The sequence below is a fragment of the Amblyomma americanum genome, chromosome 11 (genome assembly GCF_052857255.1).
Source record: "Amblyomma americanum isolate KBUSLIRL-KWMA chromosome 11, ASM5285725v1, whole genome shotgun sequence".
Classification (NCBI taxonomy): Eukaryota; Metazoa; Arthropoda; class Arachnida; order Ixodida; family Ixodidae; genus Amblyomma; species Amblyomma americanum.
Genome location: NC_135507.1, coordinates 46,836,533 through 46,855,629, shown reverse-complemented (window position 1 = coordinate 46,855,629; position 19,097 = coordinate 46,836,533).

The window sequence follows — 19,097 nt, the reverse complement described above, 5'->3', positions numbered from 1 at the left end:
ATTGGCCTCTGTTCTTATTTCCGTCGGTTCGTCCGGAATTTCGCCTCCATCGCTATGTCCTTGACCAGACTTCTCAACTCTAATACCGCGATTTCTGCCTGGTCTTACGTATGCGACAAAGCCTACACCACCCTGCAAGTTCTTCGGACTTCATCGCCCATAATGCGCCATTCTGACCCCCACGCTCCCACTGAGTGCACACAGATGCCAGCGATGTCGGCTTCGGTGCAGTGCTCGCTCAACGTAAGGCAAGGTTCGACCAATACGTCGTCGCATACACCACCCGAACTCTCACAACAACGGCGACAACTACGCTCTCACCAAAACTCACCGTTACTGCAGAGAAAACTCAATTTGACAAAGTGAAGGGCAGCCGCGAATTGTTTCGTTAATCGACGAATTTGAGGAATTGAGGAAGGCGTTTTTCGTATCAATCGCATCGATCGTGTGTGCTTTTCGTAGCGATAACTACATCACGGTAGCATTTCGAGCCTTCAGCGTGGCGGCGCCGCCCCGCTGTGGCTGCAACGCTACGTTGTCGCGTGGTTGGTCACGTGGTGCGGAGCATCTGCCGGCGGCGCGGCGCCGTGGCTGATCACGTGGTTCGTCACGTGGTTGGTAACGTGACCAAGTTCCACTCGACCAGTGTAGCTATCGCGTCGCTCCGGGCTTTACCAGAGCTAAACCACCGCCAATCTTTTTTTGGCGGCGTGGGAGCTATACTACAGGGCAATGCCGGCCAGATACACGATTACGTGATCGTGGGGAAGGCTGCCGTTAAGAATGCGATCTGCAACAGCATGCAGGACAAAAGGAAATACTGTGCGAGCAGGCCGAGCCGGAAGTTATGGACGAGACAATCAGTGCCATCTCTCGCACTAAGCTTGAAATATCGGAAGCAGCCGCCATTCCTAGCGTTATCTGTGGGATAGTTATCTGACGAATAGTATGACGGATTCGAAGTCAAAGTGGCAAGCGCTGCCAACTGCCGTGTTGGTTGCATCGCGCGACAGCGTAGCGCGCAGCCTCGTCAGAACAAAATTTAGGTTGTGAATGGGGTGCGTTGATGTTGCTGCTGCTCGCGTGACAAAAACAATCGGTAAGACATTGTAGGCAAAATAAGTCAGAAATAACTTCTTTTTTGATCATTTCAAGAAACACTTCGCTAGATCGGGATTTGTATGCAAGTTACTTTCGTATTTCGGGTTGACGACCACATTCTACCCCCTGTGTATCTTCCGGGGAATCAAACTTTGGCTGCAGATCAAGAATTTCGTGTAGCCGGGTTTCGTTAGATCCTTATTTAACCGCAGCATAGAAACAAAAAGTGTTCTGGTCAAATGAAATTTTCCTTTAAACATCTCAATGTGCCAGCTTGGAGTGTGTCAAAAGGTGAATTTTAACCTCTACATCAATATGTTCATTCATCTTGTTTATATGTTACAACGCATTATCTTACTACTCGCTCCGAAAAAAAAAGCGGTGCTTTAAGTGCTGTTCGTAACATGTAGCTCAGTACACAGACCAAAGGCCCGACGTTTATATTGAAAGCGAACTGCGCAGATGCGGCGCGGCTTCGTACTCCTGGTGATGGTGGTGATCCTGGCTGTGCCGTTCTCGCTGGGCACCGTCCTGTACCGCGTGGGCAGCCTGGAGGCCGCTAGCCTGCTCTTCGGCATCAGCCAGCAGTCACAGCAGCCCTACGCCTACAACGACCGTATCGGCCGAGAGGTGGCGCCACACGCTCTGTGGCGCGAACACGGACCCCAGTGGCAGTCCCCGCACCCTGGGCTGAAGGTCTTCGCCGCCCACTACCGCCATGACCTTGGGTACGCAGAAACAAGAGCACGGTTATTAACGAGGCCGATTTACCTGCCCACTCGAGCTCATAGTGCCTGGAATGCGCTGTGAGTTTCCGCATAAAAGCTTTTGTTTACACCGAGAAACCGATTCTAAGAGCGCGTTTCGTGTGCGATGGTGAAGTTCTGAGCAAGTCGAGGATTTCCTTTAGGCATGTTTACGGTTTATGGGAGTTTAACGTCCCAAAGCTATTCAGTCTATGAGAGACGCCGTAGTGAAGGGCTCCGGAAATTTCGACCAGCTGCGGTTCTTTAACGTTCACTGACATCGCAGAGTGCACGAGCCTCTAGAATTTCGCCTGCCTCGAAATTCCACCTGCGCGGCCGGAATCGAACCCGCGTCTTCCGGGTCAGCAGCCGAGCGCCATAACCACTGAGCCACCGTGGCGGGGTCTATAGGCATGTTTGTAGATCGATTGTAAAATTTGTTTATTATGGAGAGTTTTGTCTGCTGGCACCTTTCTTGGTTCACTTTGTGCACTGTGTTTCTAAATGCTGCTCCGAAAGAAATAATTGTAGTCTGTATTAAGTACATTCACTTGCGAAGGCGAAATTAAAAGTAGGTTACTTACAGTTAAATTCATAATAAATAAAAAAATTTGCTGGAAATTTATACGTTGACAAAGATGCAGTATTTAAACTGAACCCAGATTTAGATTTTCACAACTGTGACAACTTACTCCATTCTCTGCTGAAGTAGGCGTGGTTTATCTAGTGATAGGATGGGTGTATTTAACTCGCACTGATGGATACTATGACTAGCACCGTTATATCTTGCTCGCTCTTTATAACTTATTTTCCGGTTTTACTGAGGTCTTCTTGCCAGTCAAAGAAGCTAGAGGACAGAGATTTAGCCGTCACAATTGCAGCAAAATTCGAAAATTATACTGGAGCACACTGGTCGAAAATACGGACGCCTGCCTTAGAGATGATAGCTATCAGTCATATTTCCTGACAGCAGGACCACACGCTGGAGGCCTAGAATGCGTATACTAGTTTCATCACTGCATATCTATGTCCATCCTACATGCAACGCTTGAGCTTTGCCGGGTAAAGAAGAAATACTAAGCCACTGCTATATGATAGTTTGGCCAACCATATCTAGTGCGTTGCACATTCCGCCAACAAACTGCTTCACTAATTCTGATATCTCTCATTATTTTCTTTCGGCAGGTCTTTGTCGAAACCCATCATTCGTGTCACTGCGCTCGCCACCGCGGGGTTTCTGTACACATGCTTTGTTCGGGCTCGGGTTGTTTACCGGGACTACCCGCACTCATTTCCCACTGACGCTGTGCACTGCAAGCAGCTCTCAATGCACCCAACTAACGCATCAGACCTGAACACGCAGCCAGTGCCCGTCGTGCTCAGAATCGCCACAGGTCAGCCCGCGGACCGGGTGCCGGTTGCGGTGTCCATTCAAGCGGGACCAAGCCGCACCTCCACCGTCTGGATCGCCGTCAACACGGTGGTCGTCGACCCTCCAGATAAGAGAGATGCGTTTGTTGTTTGCCTGAATGTCGACCACGGCGCCGAATTGGACCACGTGACGATTCTCGCCACGTCTTACCGGCTACAAGGGGCACGGCAGGTCATCGCTTACGGCTCCCCCAGAAACGACGACGACCTCGCTTTCAATACGTCTTCAGCGCAACTATTGCCCTGGTACAACGCAGATGCGGTACAAGGCGTCCCCGACGTCGTCTTGACATCCCTGATGCTTCGAGACTGTGCACTGCGGTCTTCTGCGCGAACGCGATGCCTTGCGCTTTTGGGTAGCGAAGAAAGACTGGTGTTCAAGGCTAGGACAACTGAGATTAGGACCGAGGTTAAGGCCTCTCCGGCCAACTGCTGTTTTAGGAATCCCCGTATTCTTGAGGTGTGTGACAAAACACAGGCCGTGTTTGTGACGTTGTGGAGCGGAGATGTCTTGCCTAGCAGGGCAAATTGTCAACCACTTGAGGCTGTCGAAGGAAGTTCAACGAGTCACGACTCTGTGCTTTCTTCGAAGACCTCGGCGTTGCGGCGTTGCGCGAACGGAACTGCTCTTCAAGCTGTTATGTTTCGTGTGGACGAAGATTTGTTGGAGGAGAGGGTGACTTTGAAGAAAGCGCTTGTTCTTCCACCGCAGCTGGCGGTCTTGCGTCCAATCGCAGCTTCCGGCTCTGATGTCCATGGAAAAAAGCCAGCAGTGTAGAATTCTGTTTGGTAGTTGGCACCACGAACTAGCAGTTTCTCAGTGGGGCCAATTATAATTTTATTGTTTTCTTCAGCATTTTCCTGCATAACAAACACAGACGGAAATAAAAGATGTGCTTTAACTTTGCGGTTTTTATCTTGAGGTTTATGGAATATAAAGCTTCCTCTCAAGCGTCAGTGAACACAAAAAAGAACTGGCTGGAAGATGCGTGTCTTGACAACACCTGCGGCAGATAGCGATAAATGTTCGCGCCGTCGTTGCCTTGCCGTGATGTCGGTAGCATGTACAGATGTCGGCAACAATTTTCAGAACCAAAAATTCACGACATAACCCCTCACAAGGCCACCATGAGTTACAAAGTAATGTTGCTTGTCTCCTCTACGAGCCTTCTGTCTACAATAGAAAGCTTTGCTCCAAACCATCGCTGATTTTAATTTTTGTTCAGGTTATCTGCAGAAATCCAAAATAGCGGCTGTCGAGGTGTTTGTAGAACCCTTGTTGATGAACCAACTCTCTCTCATTTGTCTACCACCCAAGCAGCTCCGTGAGCCTTCTACAAGTACAAGTTCGAAGTGTTAGACTGAATAGGAACTCTGAGTGTATGCAGCCCCTACCTATTCGCCTTTTCCCACACCAAAAGGAAGAATCGGACTCTGAATGAGGTCCGCACTAGCGAACTCAAAGCCGCAATAGAGCAGTGCGCTAAATTTATTCATATCTTTTTGAAGATTTTGTTGCATAAAAATTGACAGTGTCATGTGTATCACTTTTCATTTCCCTCCTGCTGGCTAGAAATCGCAAATTCTATTATGCAAAACCGCTTTCCTCTGGACATGTAGAAATCAGCTAAAACTACCACCGTTACACCCTATTGACTCACCAGAACCTGAGACAATACGCATTTCGGTCACACAGCGCAGAACTGCAACTGTAAGCAGTATGCAGCCTTCGAGGTCTGAATAGATGTTTAATGAGAGAGATGCGGCTCCCTGATAATGTGAGATCAGATATCTTCTCAGTGCGATAGCATTAGAGCTATCGTTTCATCAAAACTACCGCTCCATGTCAGAAAATATGTGATTGGTCGCGACAGTGATGGTGCTACAAGCGTTACGTGGCCACAAAGTACCAATTAGTGCGCAATATCATAGTTTAAAATGAGTCTCCACGGGAGGACCAAGGAGGATGAGACAATCGGCATCGCTACCCTAAAGGGCAAGCCTACAAGCGCGCATTAGTGTTTCAGGTGACTATTCTAAACAGCTATTCTGAGATGACTACTCTGAGGTGTGTGACTATTCTGATCAGCTGACCAAATTGCAGCCTTAGGCAAACGCGCCACCCAACACGATGGAGCGTCATTTGATCGCTGCTATCTGCCTGGACTAAGTATGGCCGCCAAATGCTTCGCTTTTAAATAGGGAAATATATTAATTAGCAGAGGGATTTCAAGACCAGGCGAGGCACTTCCTTCTGTTTTGTACCTAGCATTGCTTTTCTTTTTGAAATGCTTCTTTAATGAGAGGCTATGTTCTGGCCGCTCTCAATGTCGTGATATTAATTAAAAATTGGAGGGTTCTACGTTATAAGCTATGAAAAGAATGGTAATCAGTATTGTGTTCAGGGCCATGCTAATGGACTTCGATCGGAATTTTAATTCAATGATCTGTTTAGCGGGTGCAGATTATCTGCGCCAATTGCAGGAAAAAACTATCGGCATGAAGTGCGGACGTGAGGCTTTTTGTACTAAATGTGGCGTGCGCATTCCAGTTTGTGTTTCTGATTTCAATAACATAGAAGCATTGGGATAGGTATCAACTTTTGTTCCGGCACCGGGATAGACGAGCCGTCACAGAAAAAAGGTGCGCCTCATCGCCGAGCGTCGAAAAATGCTGTCAGCAGGTGTCGATAAGCCTAATTTGCAAGAGCTATATTCGAAATATTCCCTAAAACGAGTGGACTCGAATGGATGAGTGTGTCTTGTGTACTTTAGAGCAATAAAAGCATTAGCACAACTGACAGAAATGACCGGCGCGCAGAGTCCCGCAACGAAGCATTGCACTTTTCGAACACGGCGATAGCGACAGTGCCTAATCCTCCTCATGTTTGCAACGCAGGAAAGGCCGGCAGAGGGAATCTACGTATTCTTAAGCCCGCTTCTTGCCGAGCGATAAAATGCTGCTGAGAAGAATCTGCCGGCGGCCGGCGTTGCAGAATCAACGCTTTCTGCATGGCCTTTCCTTCTGGCTAAGTTGTCGTGTGCACCGATATATTCATTTCGTAGTAAAATCCGAAGCAATATTCTCATTTATCACCTCGTTGTCTCCCAAATGCAGAAACTTGGAGATCTTCATTTTTTTTTTCGCAGGGTTGATTTCCTTCGACTTCATCAGCGCAAGATCACTTTTGGAAGCCAGTAGTCCCACCTGGTACGTAATATCTTTGTGATGCATTGCTGAAGACAGTTATTTACTGGAAAAGAACGTCCTGCACTAATATGTACCAAGATTGAGGAATCTCCATGAGAAATAAGGCGTGCATAAAAAAAAGTATACGCAGGCGATCATTTTAAGCAGGGCATCTTAAAACTGAGGGGAAGAGACATACCAACTCTGGTTATAGCCGCGTTCGCAAGCCTGAGCACACTGTTGTTATTCCGCGTTTCCGGAGGCGGCCAATTTAAATCTATAACTCTTCACTGTACCTCTCTGCTGATATAGGACCAACGCATCTGTTGCAATATTCTGCTGCTTTCATTTAATAATTTCTTTAATGTGGCCTATATTTATTTCCACGCGCGTTCTGTACTGAACTTAAATTTCACAACCGGCGCTTTCTGTCGTGTGTATGCACGTGATCAACTTATAATTTCCCCTTCTTCACAAATATGTAGCTAGCGACCCAAGTAACACTCATCGCAAAGAGAAAAGAACAAACAAAAAACGTAAATTTAAGCCAATAAAGATAGTTGCAAGGCGTAAAGCCCCCTCACAGGTGTGTGTCGGAGTGACGCTAAATACTGTTTTCACGTACGCAGCACGGGGTCTAAGAAGGGTTTCATGTAACAGAGCCGATCAGAGAACTATTATCACAGAAGCAACAAATTATTTCTTCTTATAAACAAAGCACGACCCTGAATTCTAATGGAAGCAAAAAATTTGTGACGCACGCCATGTCAGCTACGAAAACTGAACACATGTATAAATAAAGTACACCCTGCTCTTAGAACATATTTATTGAGAATGCGTGCACAAATCAGTTGTAGAGTCAAAAACTTACGGCTCTTTATTACATAATCATGCTGCAGGCCACGTAAAATAAAGTTCCGTACTCTCCTTTTAAAGGCTACTTGTTGTCTGAAACCATGAAACGGACACCCCGATCGGTATGCGGCGGCCAATCGCTGATATCCAGGCGCTCATACAGTGCGGACCGCAGTTTGATGGTCTTCAGTCGTGAAGGTGCACTGAAATCTCAGTGCGGAGCAGAGAGCGCCAAGTGCTTTAAATTCTCCCTGGCACTCAAGAACTGCTTGCCTTTTATGTAGGGTGCAGCTTCAGACCAGAAAGAAATCAATAGTGAGAAAAATTCGTTCCCGAAATTATACACAAACTTTTCATTCTAGGTCACATGCAAAGAGCGAAGTGTTCCCGCTTCGATGATCCAATACAAGATGGAAGCTTCGAAGATTTTATAACCCGGCCGCGCGAGCAGCATATATTTTACGTCCTCGCAATGGGCAAATCACCGCTTAGCGTCTAGATTTTGAAAAGCGACGGCAAGCATACAGAGCAGATCCAATTAGTACGATGAATAATAGGCAGTTTTAGTCTCACGTACGCACGTACAGAGTTCGCGTACGCAAGCTTGAGGCGTCTACGTAGCCTACGCGGATGTCGTTTGAAATCCTAATTATTTCCACCTACGCGAGTTACGCTGCGCATTGTTCCTAACGCCATCTGCTAACAGATACTGACACTGCTGTAGCCACTCTAACACAAGACGAGTCAAAACCGGGCAGGTCAACTGCGTTGGAGCATTGCTAAGGCAACAACAAACGCTACTTCGTAAGGCTTAACAGCTTAACATAGTTTACGCACGCAAGCAACGCAACGTAAAAATGCAATTTCACGGGCGTTCTTGAGACTAAAGCAGCTCTTTGCGTTCCGCGCATGCACAATGGTCACCCGTACGAGCTGTGCGTACGTGAAGCTTCTATGTACAGTACGTGAAAATAAAACCGTAGTGTCGGGAAAGAATGAGACGCCACCGTCGGAGAAGCGCCTATCGAAATTAGCGAGCGTCACCCGGTTATCAATCATCTGTATGAAGGTTAATTAGCGTCGAATCGAGGTGTTGCTTGGTGTTCTTTGGGCTCAGTTTGCGCTTTCACTCAATGTAGATAGAGCGATCCCAACTGAGTTGTTACTATCAGCTCGCACTTCAGGCTATCTGCACTGCCAAGGCATTGACGGTGACGAAGGGTTTGTGGGTGCTGCTGGAAAATGGTTCGGTTCACTTTTTCTTTAGGAGCTCTCTCGTAACGAAACGTGCCACTTAATTGTTCGCGCCTCGCTGGCGAGTCTAATCAGTTAAGCCGAAGCCGGCTGTCGCCAGCGATAAAGGCTTTCATTCGCTTTAAAAAGGGACGTCAGCGTCATCGGATGGCTGCGACATGCGCGGAGTTGCGCGCTCTGCTGGTGGCGGCGCTTCAGTATCGAGCTAAAAAGCCGATGCATCGAGCGCCGGCCACACAAAACATAGTTCGACGCACGTCGATGCACTGCAGTGCTAGCTTAGTGGAGCTTACTGCGTTACATGTAATGTGCTGCGGATTTGGCGTTTAGTACGGGCGTAAGCGTGCGTGTCGCCGCTCCTGACCTGACTGGACTTTCCTGTTCTTGGAACGACCATCGTATACGAACAACGGAGCAAGGCACTTTTCATCCGAAACAACCTTTGGACCACCCTTCTGCCAGTGAGTGCAATACTTCCTTTATTCCGCGGACAAAGTTGGGCGTCTATCGTAACCCAACCCCAATCAGGCTTCATGTGCGCACCGCTGGCTGAGAGGTTTTCATTTCGCCTCATTCCGGCGAGGCCCACTCTTGCCACTTTTTGCAGTGATGTAAACCTTTGTCTATTCTCGAGAAATTAGTTTCAAACGTCTTTGTGGTAAAATATAGCTGGCACGACACCTTTTAGCCCGGAAACACGTAATATATTCGAATGCAGATTCTGGGTGTTCAAACCACCTCCATAGAAGGCATGCGCGTGTTCCAAACAAGCTTACGCCGTTACAACCACAATGCCTGTTCGTACGGAGCGCAATCTGGCGTATTTCATGTTTTACAGCCTTTTTTTTCATTGTTTGTTCCTTTTCCTAACGTTTCTGCAGCTGAGAATTCCGCGGACGGACGGCTTACTGGCCTTTGTATTGGGCGACAGTTGTGTCTTCTGATAGCTCAATCCTAATGCAATGCTTTCGCACCTGTCATGCAGATATCGATTTCATGGTGTGGGTGGCCGTATCTTTTTCTTCGAAATTCGTAGCGCATAACTCCCGCGGTGAATCCATGGTTATGGCACTCGGCTGCTGTCCCAAAAGACACGGATTCGAAACCGGGCGCGGCTGCTGCATTTCAATGGAGGCGAATTTCTAGAGGCCCATGTCCAGTGCTATGTCAGTGCACGTTAAAGAACCCTAGGTGGTCAAAATTACCGGAGCCCTAAACTGCGGCGCTGATCATAGCCTGAGTCGGCTTATGACGTTGAATCGCCAAGAACAATTTATTCGCAGCACAACCATTTATTAGGTACGGCGGCCACATTCTCGATAGTATGTGTGCAAAAAGTAGTCGTCTTTTCGAGGAAGCGTCTGCTCATTGCGGGTCTTCATTCGCCTGAAATAAGGTCCGCTGTGTGTGACCGCCTGACACTCGCGCTCGCCTCCATTCCGTAGATATAGCCTTTCGTTATTATGAATCGAACTTTTTTATTGTGGTGCAGTGGGGTGTCCGGCTGAACAGCAATACGTTCGCGACATGAATAAGGATAAAAAGTCTAGGGGTCTAACGTAGTTAAACCGAGTAGCGCTTGGAAAATGTGCTTAGTTAGGCTGGCTCATGGTACGGCTTTGCTGGGTCATCGGCACTTCTGACGACTATATTACACAGGATGAATCTGATTGAGGCTAAGCTGGCAAGATGTGATGGCGCAGGAAATAGAAGTTGATGAAGGTGGCCGGTTCAAAGCAGGGCGTGATTGGCTGCGGCGATAGCATAGCGTCCTTATGCACTGGCCAGCGCAGCAGATTTGTACTTGCCGCCGCTGCTCAGCAAACCTAGTCGCGGCAATATTTATTTTATTTCTGCATAGACTGCTGCTGTGCTAGGTTTCGCCAAGGTCTTGTTGAAGGTCGACCGTCTCAGAAATTCTGAGCTAGTTGGAGCTCGTGTAGTTTTCTCATTAAGCTCTGAGACGTTTGGGAACAGCCTACGAAGGCCTTATTAACTGAGGGTGACATGAGCAATCGACGCGTAAGGACGCAGCACATGTTCAAACAGAAGTAAATGGAGCGAGCTGGTCTATACATGGATGGACAGATAACGCAGAACCCTTTAAATCGGGCGGTGGTTCAAGCCACCTAGACATCATTTGAGAAATTTTTCTCCTGTCTTGCTTTTAGCCACCTATCAGATAACCTTCCTTTGGTTGCTTCGTCCCGCTTAACAGGTAATTTTCCTTCACAGCCCTTAAACCACACTCCTTTGGATAAATCAGCCCCACTGCTTTCCACTGTAGGGTGAAGCCCTTTGCAGAAAAGTATCAAGTGTTCAGCCGTTTCCTCCTCCTCTCCGCACGCTACGCGCAACGTGTCTATCTCGTTGTACCTGACTGTCTCAGTCCGCAAAGAAAAATTCGTCGGCTCCACCTAAGCGAGACTGGCGAAAGCTGAAAATAGCCACACGGATATGTTTCCCAGCTTTCGGTTCCTATATCAGATAATACGAAGCGAGCGTCGACCGTTCGCTTCAGCAGCGTCCAATGACTGATCGAATCGGCCTTCTCGGGGAGCGTTGCCACATGGCCGAAGCGCTGGGTGACATTCGTTTCCGGCGATGCGCCATTATCCGCGCGCAGCCTACATTCTTTCCTTCGTTTATCGCGTCGCTTGGCAAGCATGTTGTGTTAACTGATAGCAGCATGTTTAGCTTCTGTAACGAACCCCTGAATGAGTACTTCAAGTTTTCGATGTTAGTTTTCAGCATCTGTGATACGAGCACAGGTTCTTGGAAGCGCCTGCATCACGCGTCCAGATGATCCTACACAGAGCTCTGGACCTGTGTCCCGCTTTCTTTTGGTCCTTTTTCTTTTCTGCACTGGTTTTTCAATATGGACATCACGGCAGCCGATCTGACTGCGCGATACTCAATCTATTTCAGACATTAACGGCGACAGCTCTGGCCGGCGTTATTAATAACGGCTAGAGGAAAACATGCACGAGAAAAGGAAGGTAATTTAAAAGTGAACGCCACACAGTTTGATAAACGTTGTAAGGAATCTGGCTGCGCGCAGCTTGAATAGCCTGGCAGACGATGGTGGGCCGTGTGCGTCCCTCATCGGCAAAGTTAAACTAGAGATAAATGAAAGAGAAGGGATAACCGAGGAGAAAACGTAAAAAAAATTGACTTGCGACAACGCTGTGAGTGCCTTATTGTCAATGAGCCAGAAACAGATGGGATGTTGCTTATGAAGGAAAAACGGGGCGCACCGAGCGTAAGCATATTTCGCGTCGATTCCCTCGAGTCATGTTCATTATTTCTTACTTACGCCGCGCGAAAAGACAATGACAAAGAGAGGGATAAGACCCCGCGGGCGCAGACTGTGAACGTAATTTTCATTGCGGAAAAAGGTGCCTATAAATACTGTAGAACTCGCGGCATGATATCGAAGACAACAAAACCCAACAGACTCGCACTACTTTAAACGTGTTTGTCAATTCATTCGTACCGAGCATAAACCGCACACCAAACCCGCGTTTGGGTGACATCATTCATTGCCTAGCTTCTTTCTGCGTAGCCCAGATAGCTGACGTGCTACGCGCGCCTTCGACAGAGCGCGGAGGCTCACGCCAATGAGCGACTGGAGGTAGCGCGGAAAAGTACTAAGAGTACTATTACCCAAGACTACTTACTCTTCTCGCTAGGCAGTGTGTAATGGCGCTGCAATCGGCGCCGACAACTTCAGCGCAAGCACCCCATAGGAAGCCGCACCCTTCAATGACCGGCGGTGCTCAGCCATCAGCTCAATTCTGCACTGACCAGTCGTCCACCTTCCCCTCGCTATCTTGCCCTAAGTATGAATCCCCAGCAACTTGCCACTCTCGGCTGAAGTATTTATCGCCAACGACTCCTCCAGTTTCCGTCCTTATTAATCGTATCACTTTGATTTCCATTTCAATGTTAACGGAAGTATGCGCGCGGAATCCGTCAGTCAAGCGGCCCTCGTATTGATGTTCAGAGAGCCCGCAAGTCTCTCTCCTGTTCTTGACGTCACGTTGATCATTGAACCGCCTTCTGCAATCCCATTCCGCCTGCATTGGTCGCGGTGCATTCTTTGCCGAAATTTTTTAGTGTACGCCACGGTAGCTTTTTAGCGGGTACGTAATAATAATTCAGGAGGGCACTCACATGCACCATAATTAACATGCAGAGCCAAAAATGCACGACATGTAAAAACAAACTAACAAGAGAATGAGTACATTTCCGATGTGCTTTTTGCAGCTTTGTATTGTGATGTCAAAGACGGCAGACATCAGTTGCCCATGCTTTTCTGCGAAGCATCACTCAGTACAAACGGTAATATTTCACATGCACCATAATTAACGTGCAAAGCTAAAAGTGCACTACATGTAAGAACAAACGTACAATATAATGCTTACCTTTCCGATGTGCTACATTGAGCAGGTAAGAACTCGAACCGTGGGGACAATCTCGCTGTATGTTAGCAGCTTTGTATTGTCATCAAATACGACCAACATCAGTTGCCCATGATTTTATGCGAAATATCACTCAGTAAAAATGACAATATTTTAGGAGGACATTCACATGCGCCACAATTAACTGTCAAAGCCAAAAGTGCACTACATATAAAGAAATGAACAAGAGTATGCGTATCTTTCGGTTGTCCTACGTTAAGCAGATAACAACTCGAACCGTGGCGTGAACCTCGCTGTACGTTTTAGCAGCTTTGTATTTTGGTATTACATACAGCATCCATCAGTTGCTCAGGCTTTTCTGCGAAGCTTCACTCTATGCTAATGATGTTGCTTCAGCAGGACACTCATATGCACTATAGTTAACATCCAAAGCCAAAAATGTACTGCATGTAAAAACAAGTCGACAATAGGATGAATGCCCTTCCGATGTTCTACATTGCGTTGGTAGGAACTCGAACCGTGGCGTCAATCTCGCTGTGCACTTTTAGCAGCTTTGTATTGTGTCGTCAAAGACGGAAAACACCACGTGTTCATGCTTTTCTGCGCAGCTTCGCTGAGTAAGACTGATAATGCTTCAGGTGGGCACTCACATGCACCATAATTTGCGTACAAAGACAAATGCACTATATGTAAAAACAAATGACCAAGAGTATGCATACCTTTCCGATGTGCTTCATTGAGTAGGTAAGAACTCGATCCGCGGCGTCACTTTCGCTGTACGTTTTTAGCAGCTTTGTATTTCGATATCACGGAAAGCATCCATCAGTTGCAAAGGCTTTTCTGCAAAGCTTCTCTCAATACAAATGATAATGCTTAAGGAGGGCAAATTACATGCACCATAATTAACGAGCAAAGCTAACAATGCACTACATGAAAAAGCAAATGGATTAGAGAGTACATACCTTTCCGTTGTGCTACCTTAAGTAGTTAAAAACTCGAACCGTGGCGTCCATCTCGCTGTACACTTTTAGCAGCTTCGTATTGTGTCGTCAAAGACGGCAAACACTACGTGCTCGTGCTTTTCTGCGCAGCTTCGCTGAGTAAGAATGATAATGCTTCAGGAGGGCACTCAGTTGCACCATAATTAGCGTGCAAAGACAAATGCACTATATGTAAAAACAAATGACCAAGAGTATGCATACCTTTCCGATGTGCTTCATTGAGTAGGTAAGAACTCGATCCGCGGCGTCAATCTCGCTGTGTGTTTTTAGCAGCTTTGCATTTCGATATCACATATTGCATCCATCAGTTGCACAGGCTTTTATACAAAGCTTCTCTCAATTCAAATGATAATGCTTAAGGAGGGCAAATTACATGCACCATAATTAACGAGCAAAGCTAACAATGCACTACATGAAAATGCAAATGAATAACAGAGTGCACACTTTTCCGATGTGCTACATTCAGTTGGTAAAAACTCGAACCGTGGCGTCAATCTCGCTGTACACTTGTAGAAGCTTTGTATTGTGTCGTCAAAGACGGCAAACACCACGTGCTCATGCTTTTCTGTGCAGCTTCGCTGAGTAAGAATGATAATGCTTCTGGAGGGCACTCACTTGCACCATAATTAGCGTGCAAAGACAAATGCACTATATGTAAAAACAAATGACCAAGAGTATGCATACCTTTCCGATGTGCTTCATTGAGTAGGTAAGAACTCGATCCGCGGCGTCAATCTCGCTGTGTGTTTTTAGCAGCTTTGCATTTTGATATCACATATTGCATCCATCAGTTGCACAGGCTTTTATACAAAGCTTCTCTCAATTCAAATGATAATGCTTAAGGAGGGCAAATTACATGCACCATAATTAACGAGCAAAGCTAACAATGCACTACATGAAAAAGCAAATGGATAAGAGAGTGCACACCTTTGCGATGTGCTACATTCAGTAGGTAAAAACTCGACCCGTGGCGTCAATCTCGCTGTACACTTGTAGCAGCTTTGTATTGTGTCGTCAAAGAGGGCAAACACCACGTGCTCGTGCTTTTCTGCGCAGCTTCGCTGAGTAAGAATATTGCTTCAGGAGGGCACTCACATGTACTATAATTAGCGTGCAAAGACAAATGCACTATATGTAAAAACAAAGGACCAAGAGTATGCATACCTTTCCGATGTGCTTCATTGAGTAGGTAAAAACTCGATCCGCGCCGTCAATTTCGCTGTGCGTTTTTAGCAGCTTTGTATTTCGATATCACATAAGGCATCCATCAGTTACACAGGCTTTTCTACAAAGCTTCTCTCAATACAAATGATAATGCTTAAGGAGGGCAAATTACATGCACCATAATTAACGAGCAAAGCTAACAATGCACTACATGAAAAAGCAAATGGATAAGAGAGTGCACACCTTTGCGATGTGCTACATTCAGTAGGTAAAAACTCGAACCGTGGCGTCAATCTCGCTGTACACTTGTAGCAGCTTTGTATTGTGTCGTCAAAGAGGGCAAACACCACGTGCTCGTGCTTTTCTGCGCAGCTTCGCTGAGTAAGAATATTGCTTCAGGAGGGCACTCACATGTACTATAATTAGCGTGCAAAGACAAATGCACTATATGTAAAAACAAAGGACCAAGAGTATGCATACCTTTCCGATGTGCTTCATTGAGTAGGTAAAAACTCGATCCGCGCCGTCAATTTCGCTGTGCGTTTTTAGCAGCTTTGTATTTCGATATCACATAAGGCATCCATCAGTTACACAGGCTTTTCTACAAAGCTTCTCTCAATACAAATGATAATGCTTAAGGAGGGCAAATTACATGCACCATAATTAACGAGCAAAGCTAACAATGCACTACATGAAAAAGCAAATGGATAAGAGAGTGCACACCTTTGCGATGTGCTACATTCAGTAGGTAAAAACTCGAACCGTGGCGTCAATCTCGCTGTACACTTGTAGCAGCTTTGTATTGTGTCGTCAAAGAGGGCAAACACCACGTGCTCGTGCTTTTCTGCGCAGCTTCGCTGAGTAAGAATATTGCTTCAGGAGGGCACTCACATGTACTATAATTAGCGTGCAAAGACAAATGCACTATATGTAAAAACAAAGGACCAAGAGTATGCATACCTTTCCGATGTGCTTCATTGAGTAGGTAAAAACTCGATCCGCGCCGTCAATTTCGCTGTGCGTTTTTAGCAGCTTTGTATTTCGATATCACATAAGGCATCCATCAGTTACACAGGCTTTTCTACAAAGCTTCTCTCAATACAAATGATAATGCTTAAGGAGGGCAAATTACATGCACCATAATTAACGAGCAAAGCTAACAATGCACTACATGAAAAAGCAAATGGATAAGAGAGTGCACACCTTTGCGATGTGCTACATTCAGTAGGTAAAAACTCGACCCGTGGCGTCAATCTCGCTGTACACTTGTAGCAGCTTTGTATTGTGTCGTCAAAGAGGGCAAACACCACGTGCTCGTGCTTTGCTGCGCAGCTTCGCTGAGTAAGAATATTGCTTCAGGAGGGCACTCACATGTACTATAATTAGCGTGCAAAGACAAATGCACTATATGTAAAAACAAAGAACCAAGAATATGCATACCTTTCCGATGTGCTTCATTGAGTAGGTAAGAACTCGATCCGCGCCGTTAATTTCGCTGTGCATTTTTAGCAGCTTTGTATTTCGATATCACATAAATCATCCATCAGTTGCACAGGCTTTTCTACAAAGCTTCTCTCAACATAAATGATAATGCTTAAGGAGGGCAAATTACATGCACCATAATTAACGAGCAAAGCTAACAATGCACTACATGAAAAAGCAAATGGATAAGAGAGTGCACACCTTTGCGATGTGCTACATTCAGTAGGTAAAAACTCGAACCGTGGCGTCAATCTCGCTGTACACTTGTAGCAGCTTTGTATTGTGTCGTCAAAGACGGCAAACACCACGTGCTCGTGCTTTTCTGCGCACCTTCGCTGAGTAAGAATATTGCTTCAGGAGGGCACTCACATGTACTATAATTAGCGTGCAAAGACAAATGCACTATATGTAAAAACAAAGAACCAAGAATATGCATACCTTTCCGATGTGCTTCATTGAGTAGGTAAGAACTCGATCCGCGCCGTTAATTTCGCTGTGCGTTTTTAGCAGCTTTGTATTTCGATATCACATAAATCATCCATCAGTTGCACAGGCTTTTCTACAAAGCTTCTCTCAATACAAATGATAATGCTTAAGGAGGGCAAATTACATGCACCATAATTAACGAGCAAAGCTAACAATGCACTACATGAAAAAGCAAATGGATAAGAGAGTGCACACCTTTGCGATGTGCTACATTCAGTAGGTAAAAACTCGACCCGTGGCGTCAATCTCGCTGTACACTTGTAGCAGCTTTGTATTGTGTCGTCAAAGACGGCAAACACCACGTGCTCGTGCTTTTCTGCGCACCTTCGCTGAGTAAGAATATTGCTTCAGGAGGGCACTCACATGTACTATAATTAGCGTGCAAAGACAAATGCACTATATGTAAAAACAAAGAACCAAGAATATGCATACCTTTCCGATGTGCTTCATTGAGTAGGTAAGAACTCGATCCGCGCCGTTAATTTCGCTGTGCGTTTTTAGCAGCTTTGTATTTCGATATCACATAAATCATCCATCAGTTGCACAGGCTTTTCTACAAAGCTTCTCTCAACATAAATGATAATGCTTAAGGAGGGCAAATTACATGCACCATAATTAACGAGCAAAGCTAACAATGCACTACATGAAAAAGCAAATGGATAAGAGAGTGCACACCTTTGCGATGTGCTACATTCAGTAGGTAAAAACTCGACCCGTGGCGTCAATCTCGCTGTACACTTGTAGCAGCTTTGTATTGTGTCGTCAAAGACGGCAAACACCACGTGCTCATGCTTTTCTGCGCAGCTTCGCTGAGTAAGAATATTGCTTCAGGAGGGCACTCACATGCACCATATTTAGCGTGCAAAGATAAATGCACTATATGTAAAAACAAAGACACATGGATATGCATACCTTTCCGATGTGCTTCATTGAGTAGGTAAGAACTCGATCCGAGCCGTCAATTTCGCTGTGCGTTTTTAGCAGCTTTGTATTTCGATATCACATAAATCATCCATCAGTTGCACAGGCTTTTCTACAAAGCTCTCTCAATGCAAATGATAATGCTTAAGGAGGGCAAATTACATGCGCCATAATTACGAGCAAAGCTAACAATGCACTACATGAAAAAGCAAATGGATAACAGAGTGCATACCTTTCCGATGTGCTACATTCAGTAGGTAAAAACTCGAACCGTGGCGTCAATCTCGCTGTACACTTGTAGCAGCTTTGTATTGTGTCGTCAAAGACGGCAAACACCACGTGCTCATGCTTTTCTGCGGAGCTTCGCTGAGTAAGAATATTGCTTCAGGAGGGCACTCACATGCACCATAATTACCGTGCAAAGACAAAAGCACTATAGGTAAAAACAAAGGACCAAGAGTATGCATACCTTTCCGATGTGCTTCATTGAGCAGGTAAGAACTCGATCCGCGGCGTCACTTTCGCTGTGCGTTTTTAGCAGCTTTGTATTTCAATATAACATCAAGCATCCATCAGTTGCACAGGCTTTTCTGCAAAGCCTCTCAATACAAATGATAATGCTTAAGGAGGGCAATTACATGCACCATAATTAACGAGCAAAAATAACAATGCACTACATGAAAAAAGCAAATGGATAAGAGAGTGCATACCTTTCCGATGTGCTACATTCAGTAAGTAAAAACTCGAACCGTGGCGTCAATCTCGCTGTACACTTGTAGCAGCTTTACATTGTGTCGTCAAAGACGGCAAACACCACGTGCTCATGCTTTTCTGCGCAGCTTCGCTGTGTGAGAATGATATTGCTTCAGGAGGGCACTCACATGCACCATAATTAGCGTGCAAAGACAAATGCACTATATGTAAAAACAAAGGACCAAGAGTATGCATACCTTTCCGATGTGCTTCATTGAGTAGGTAAGAACTCGATCCGCGCCGTCAATTTCGCTGTGCGTTTTTAGCAGCTTTGTATTTCGATATCGCAT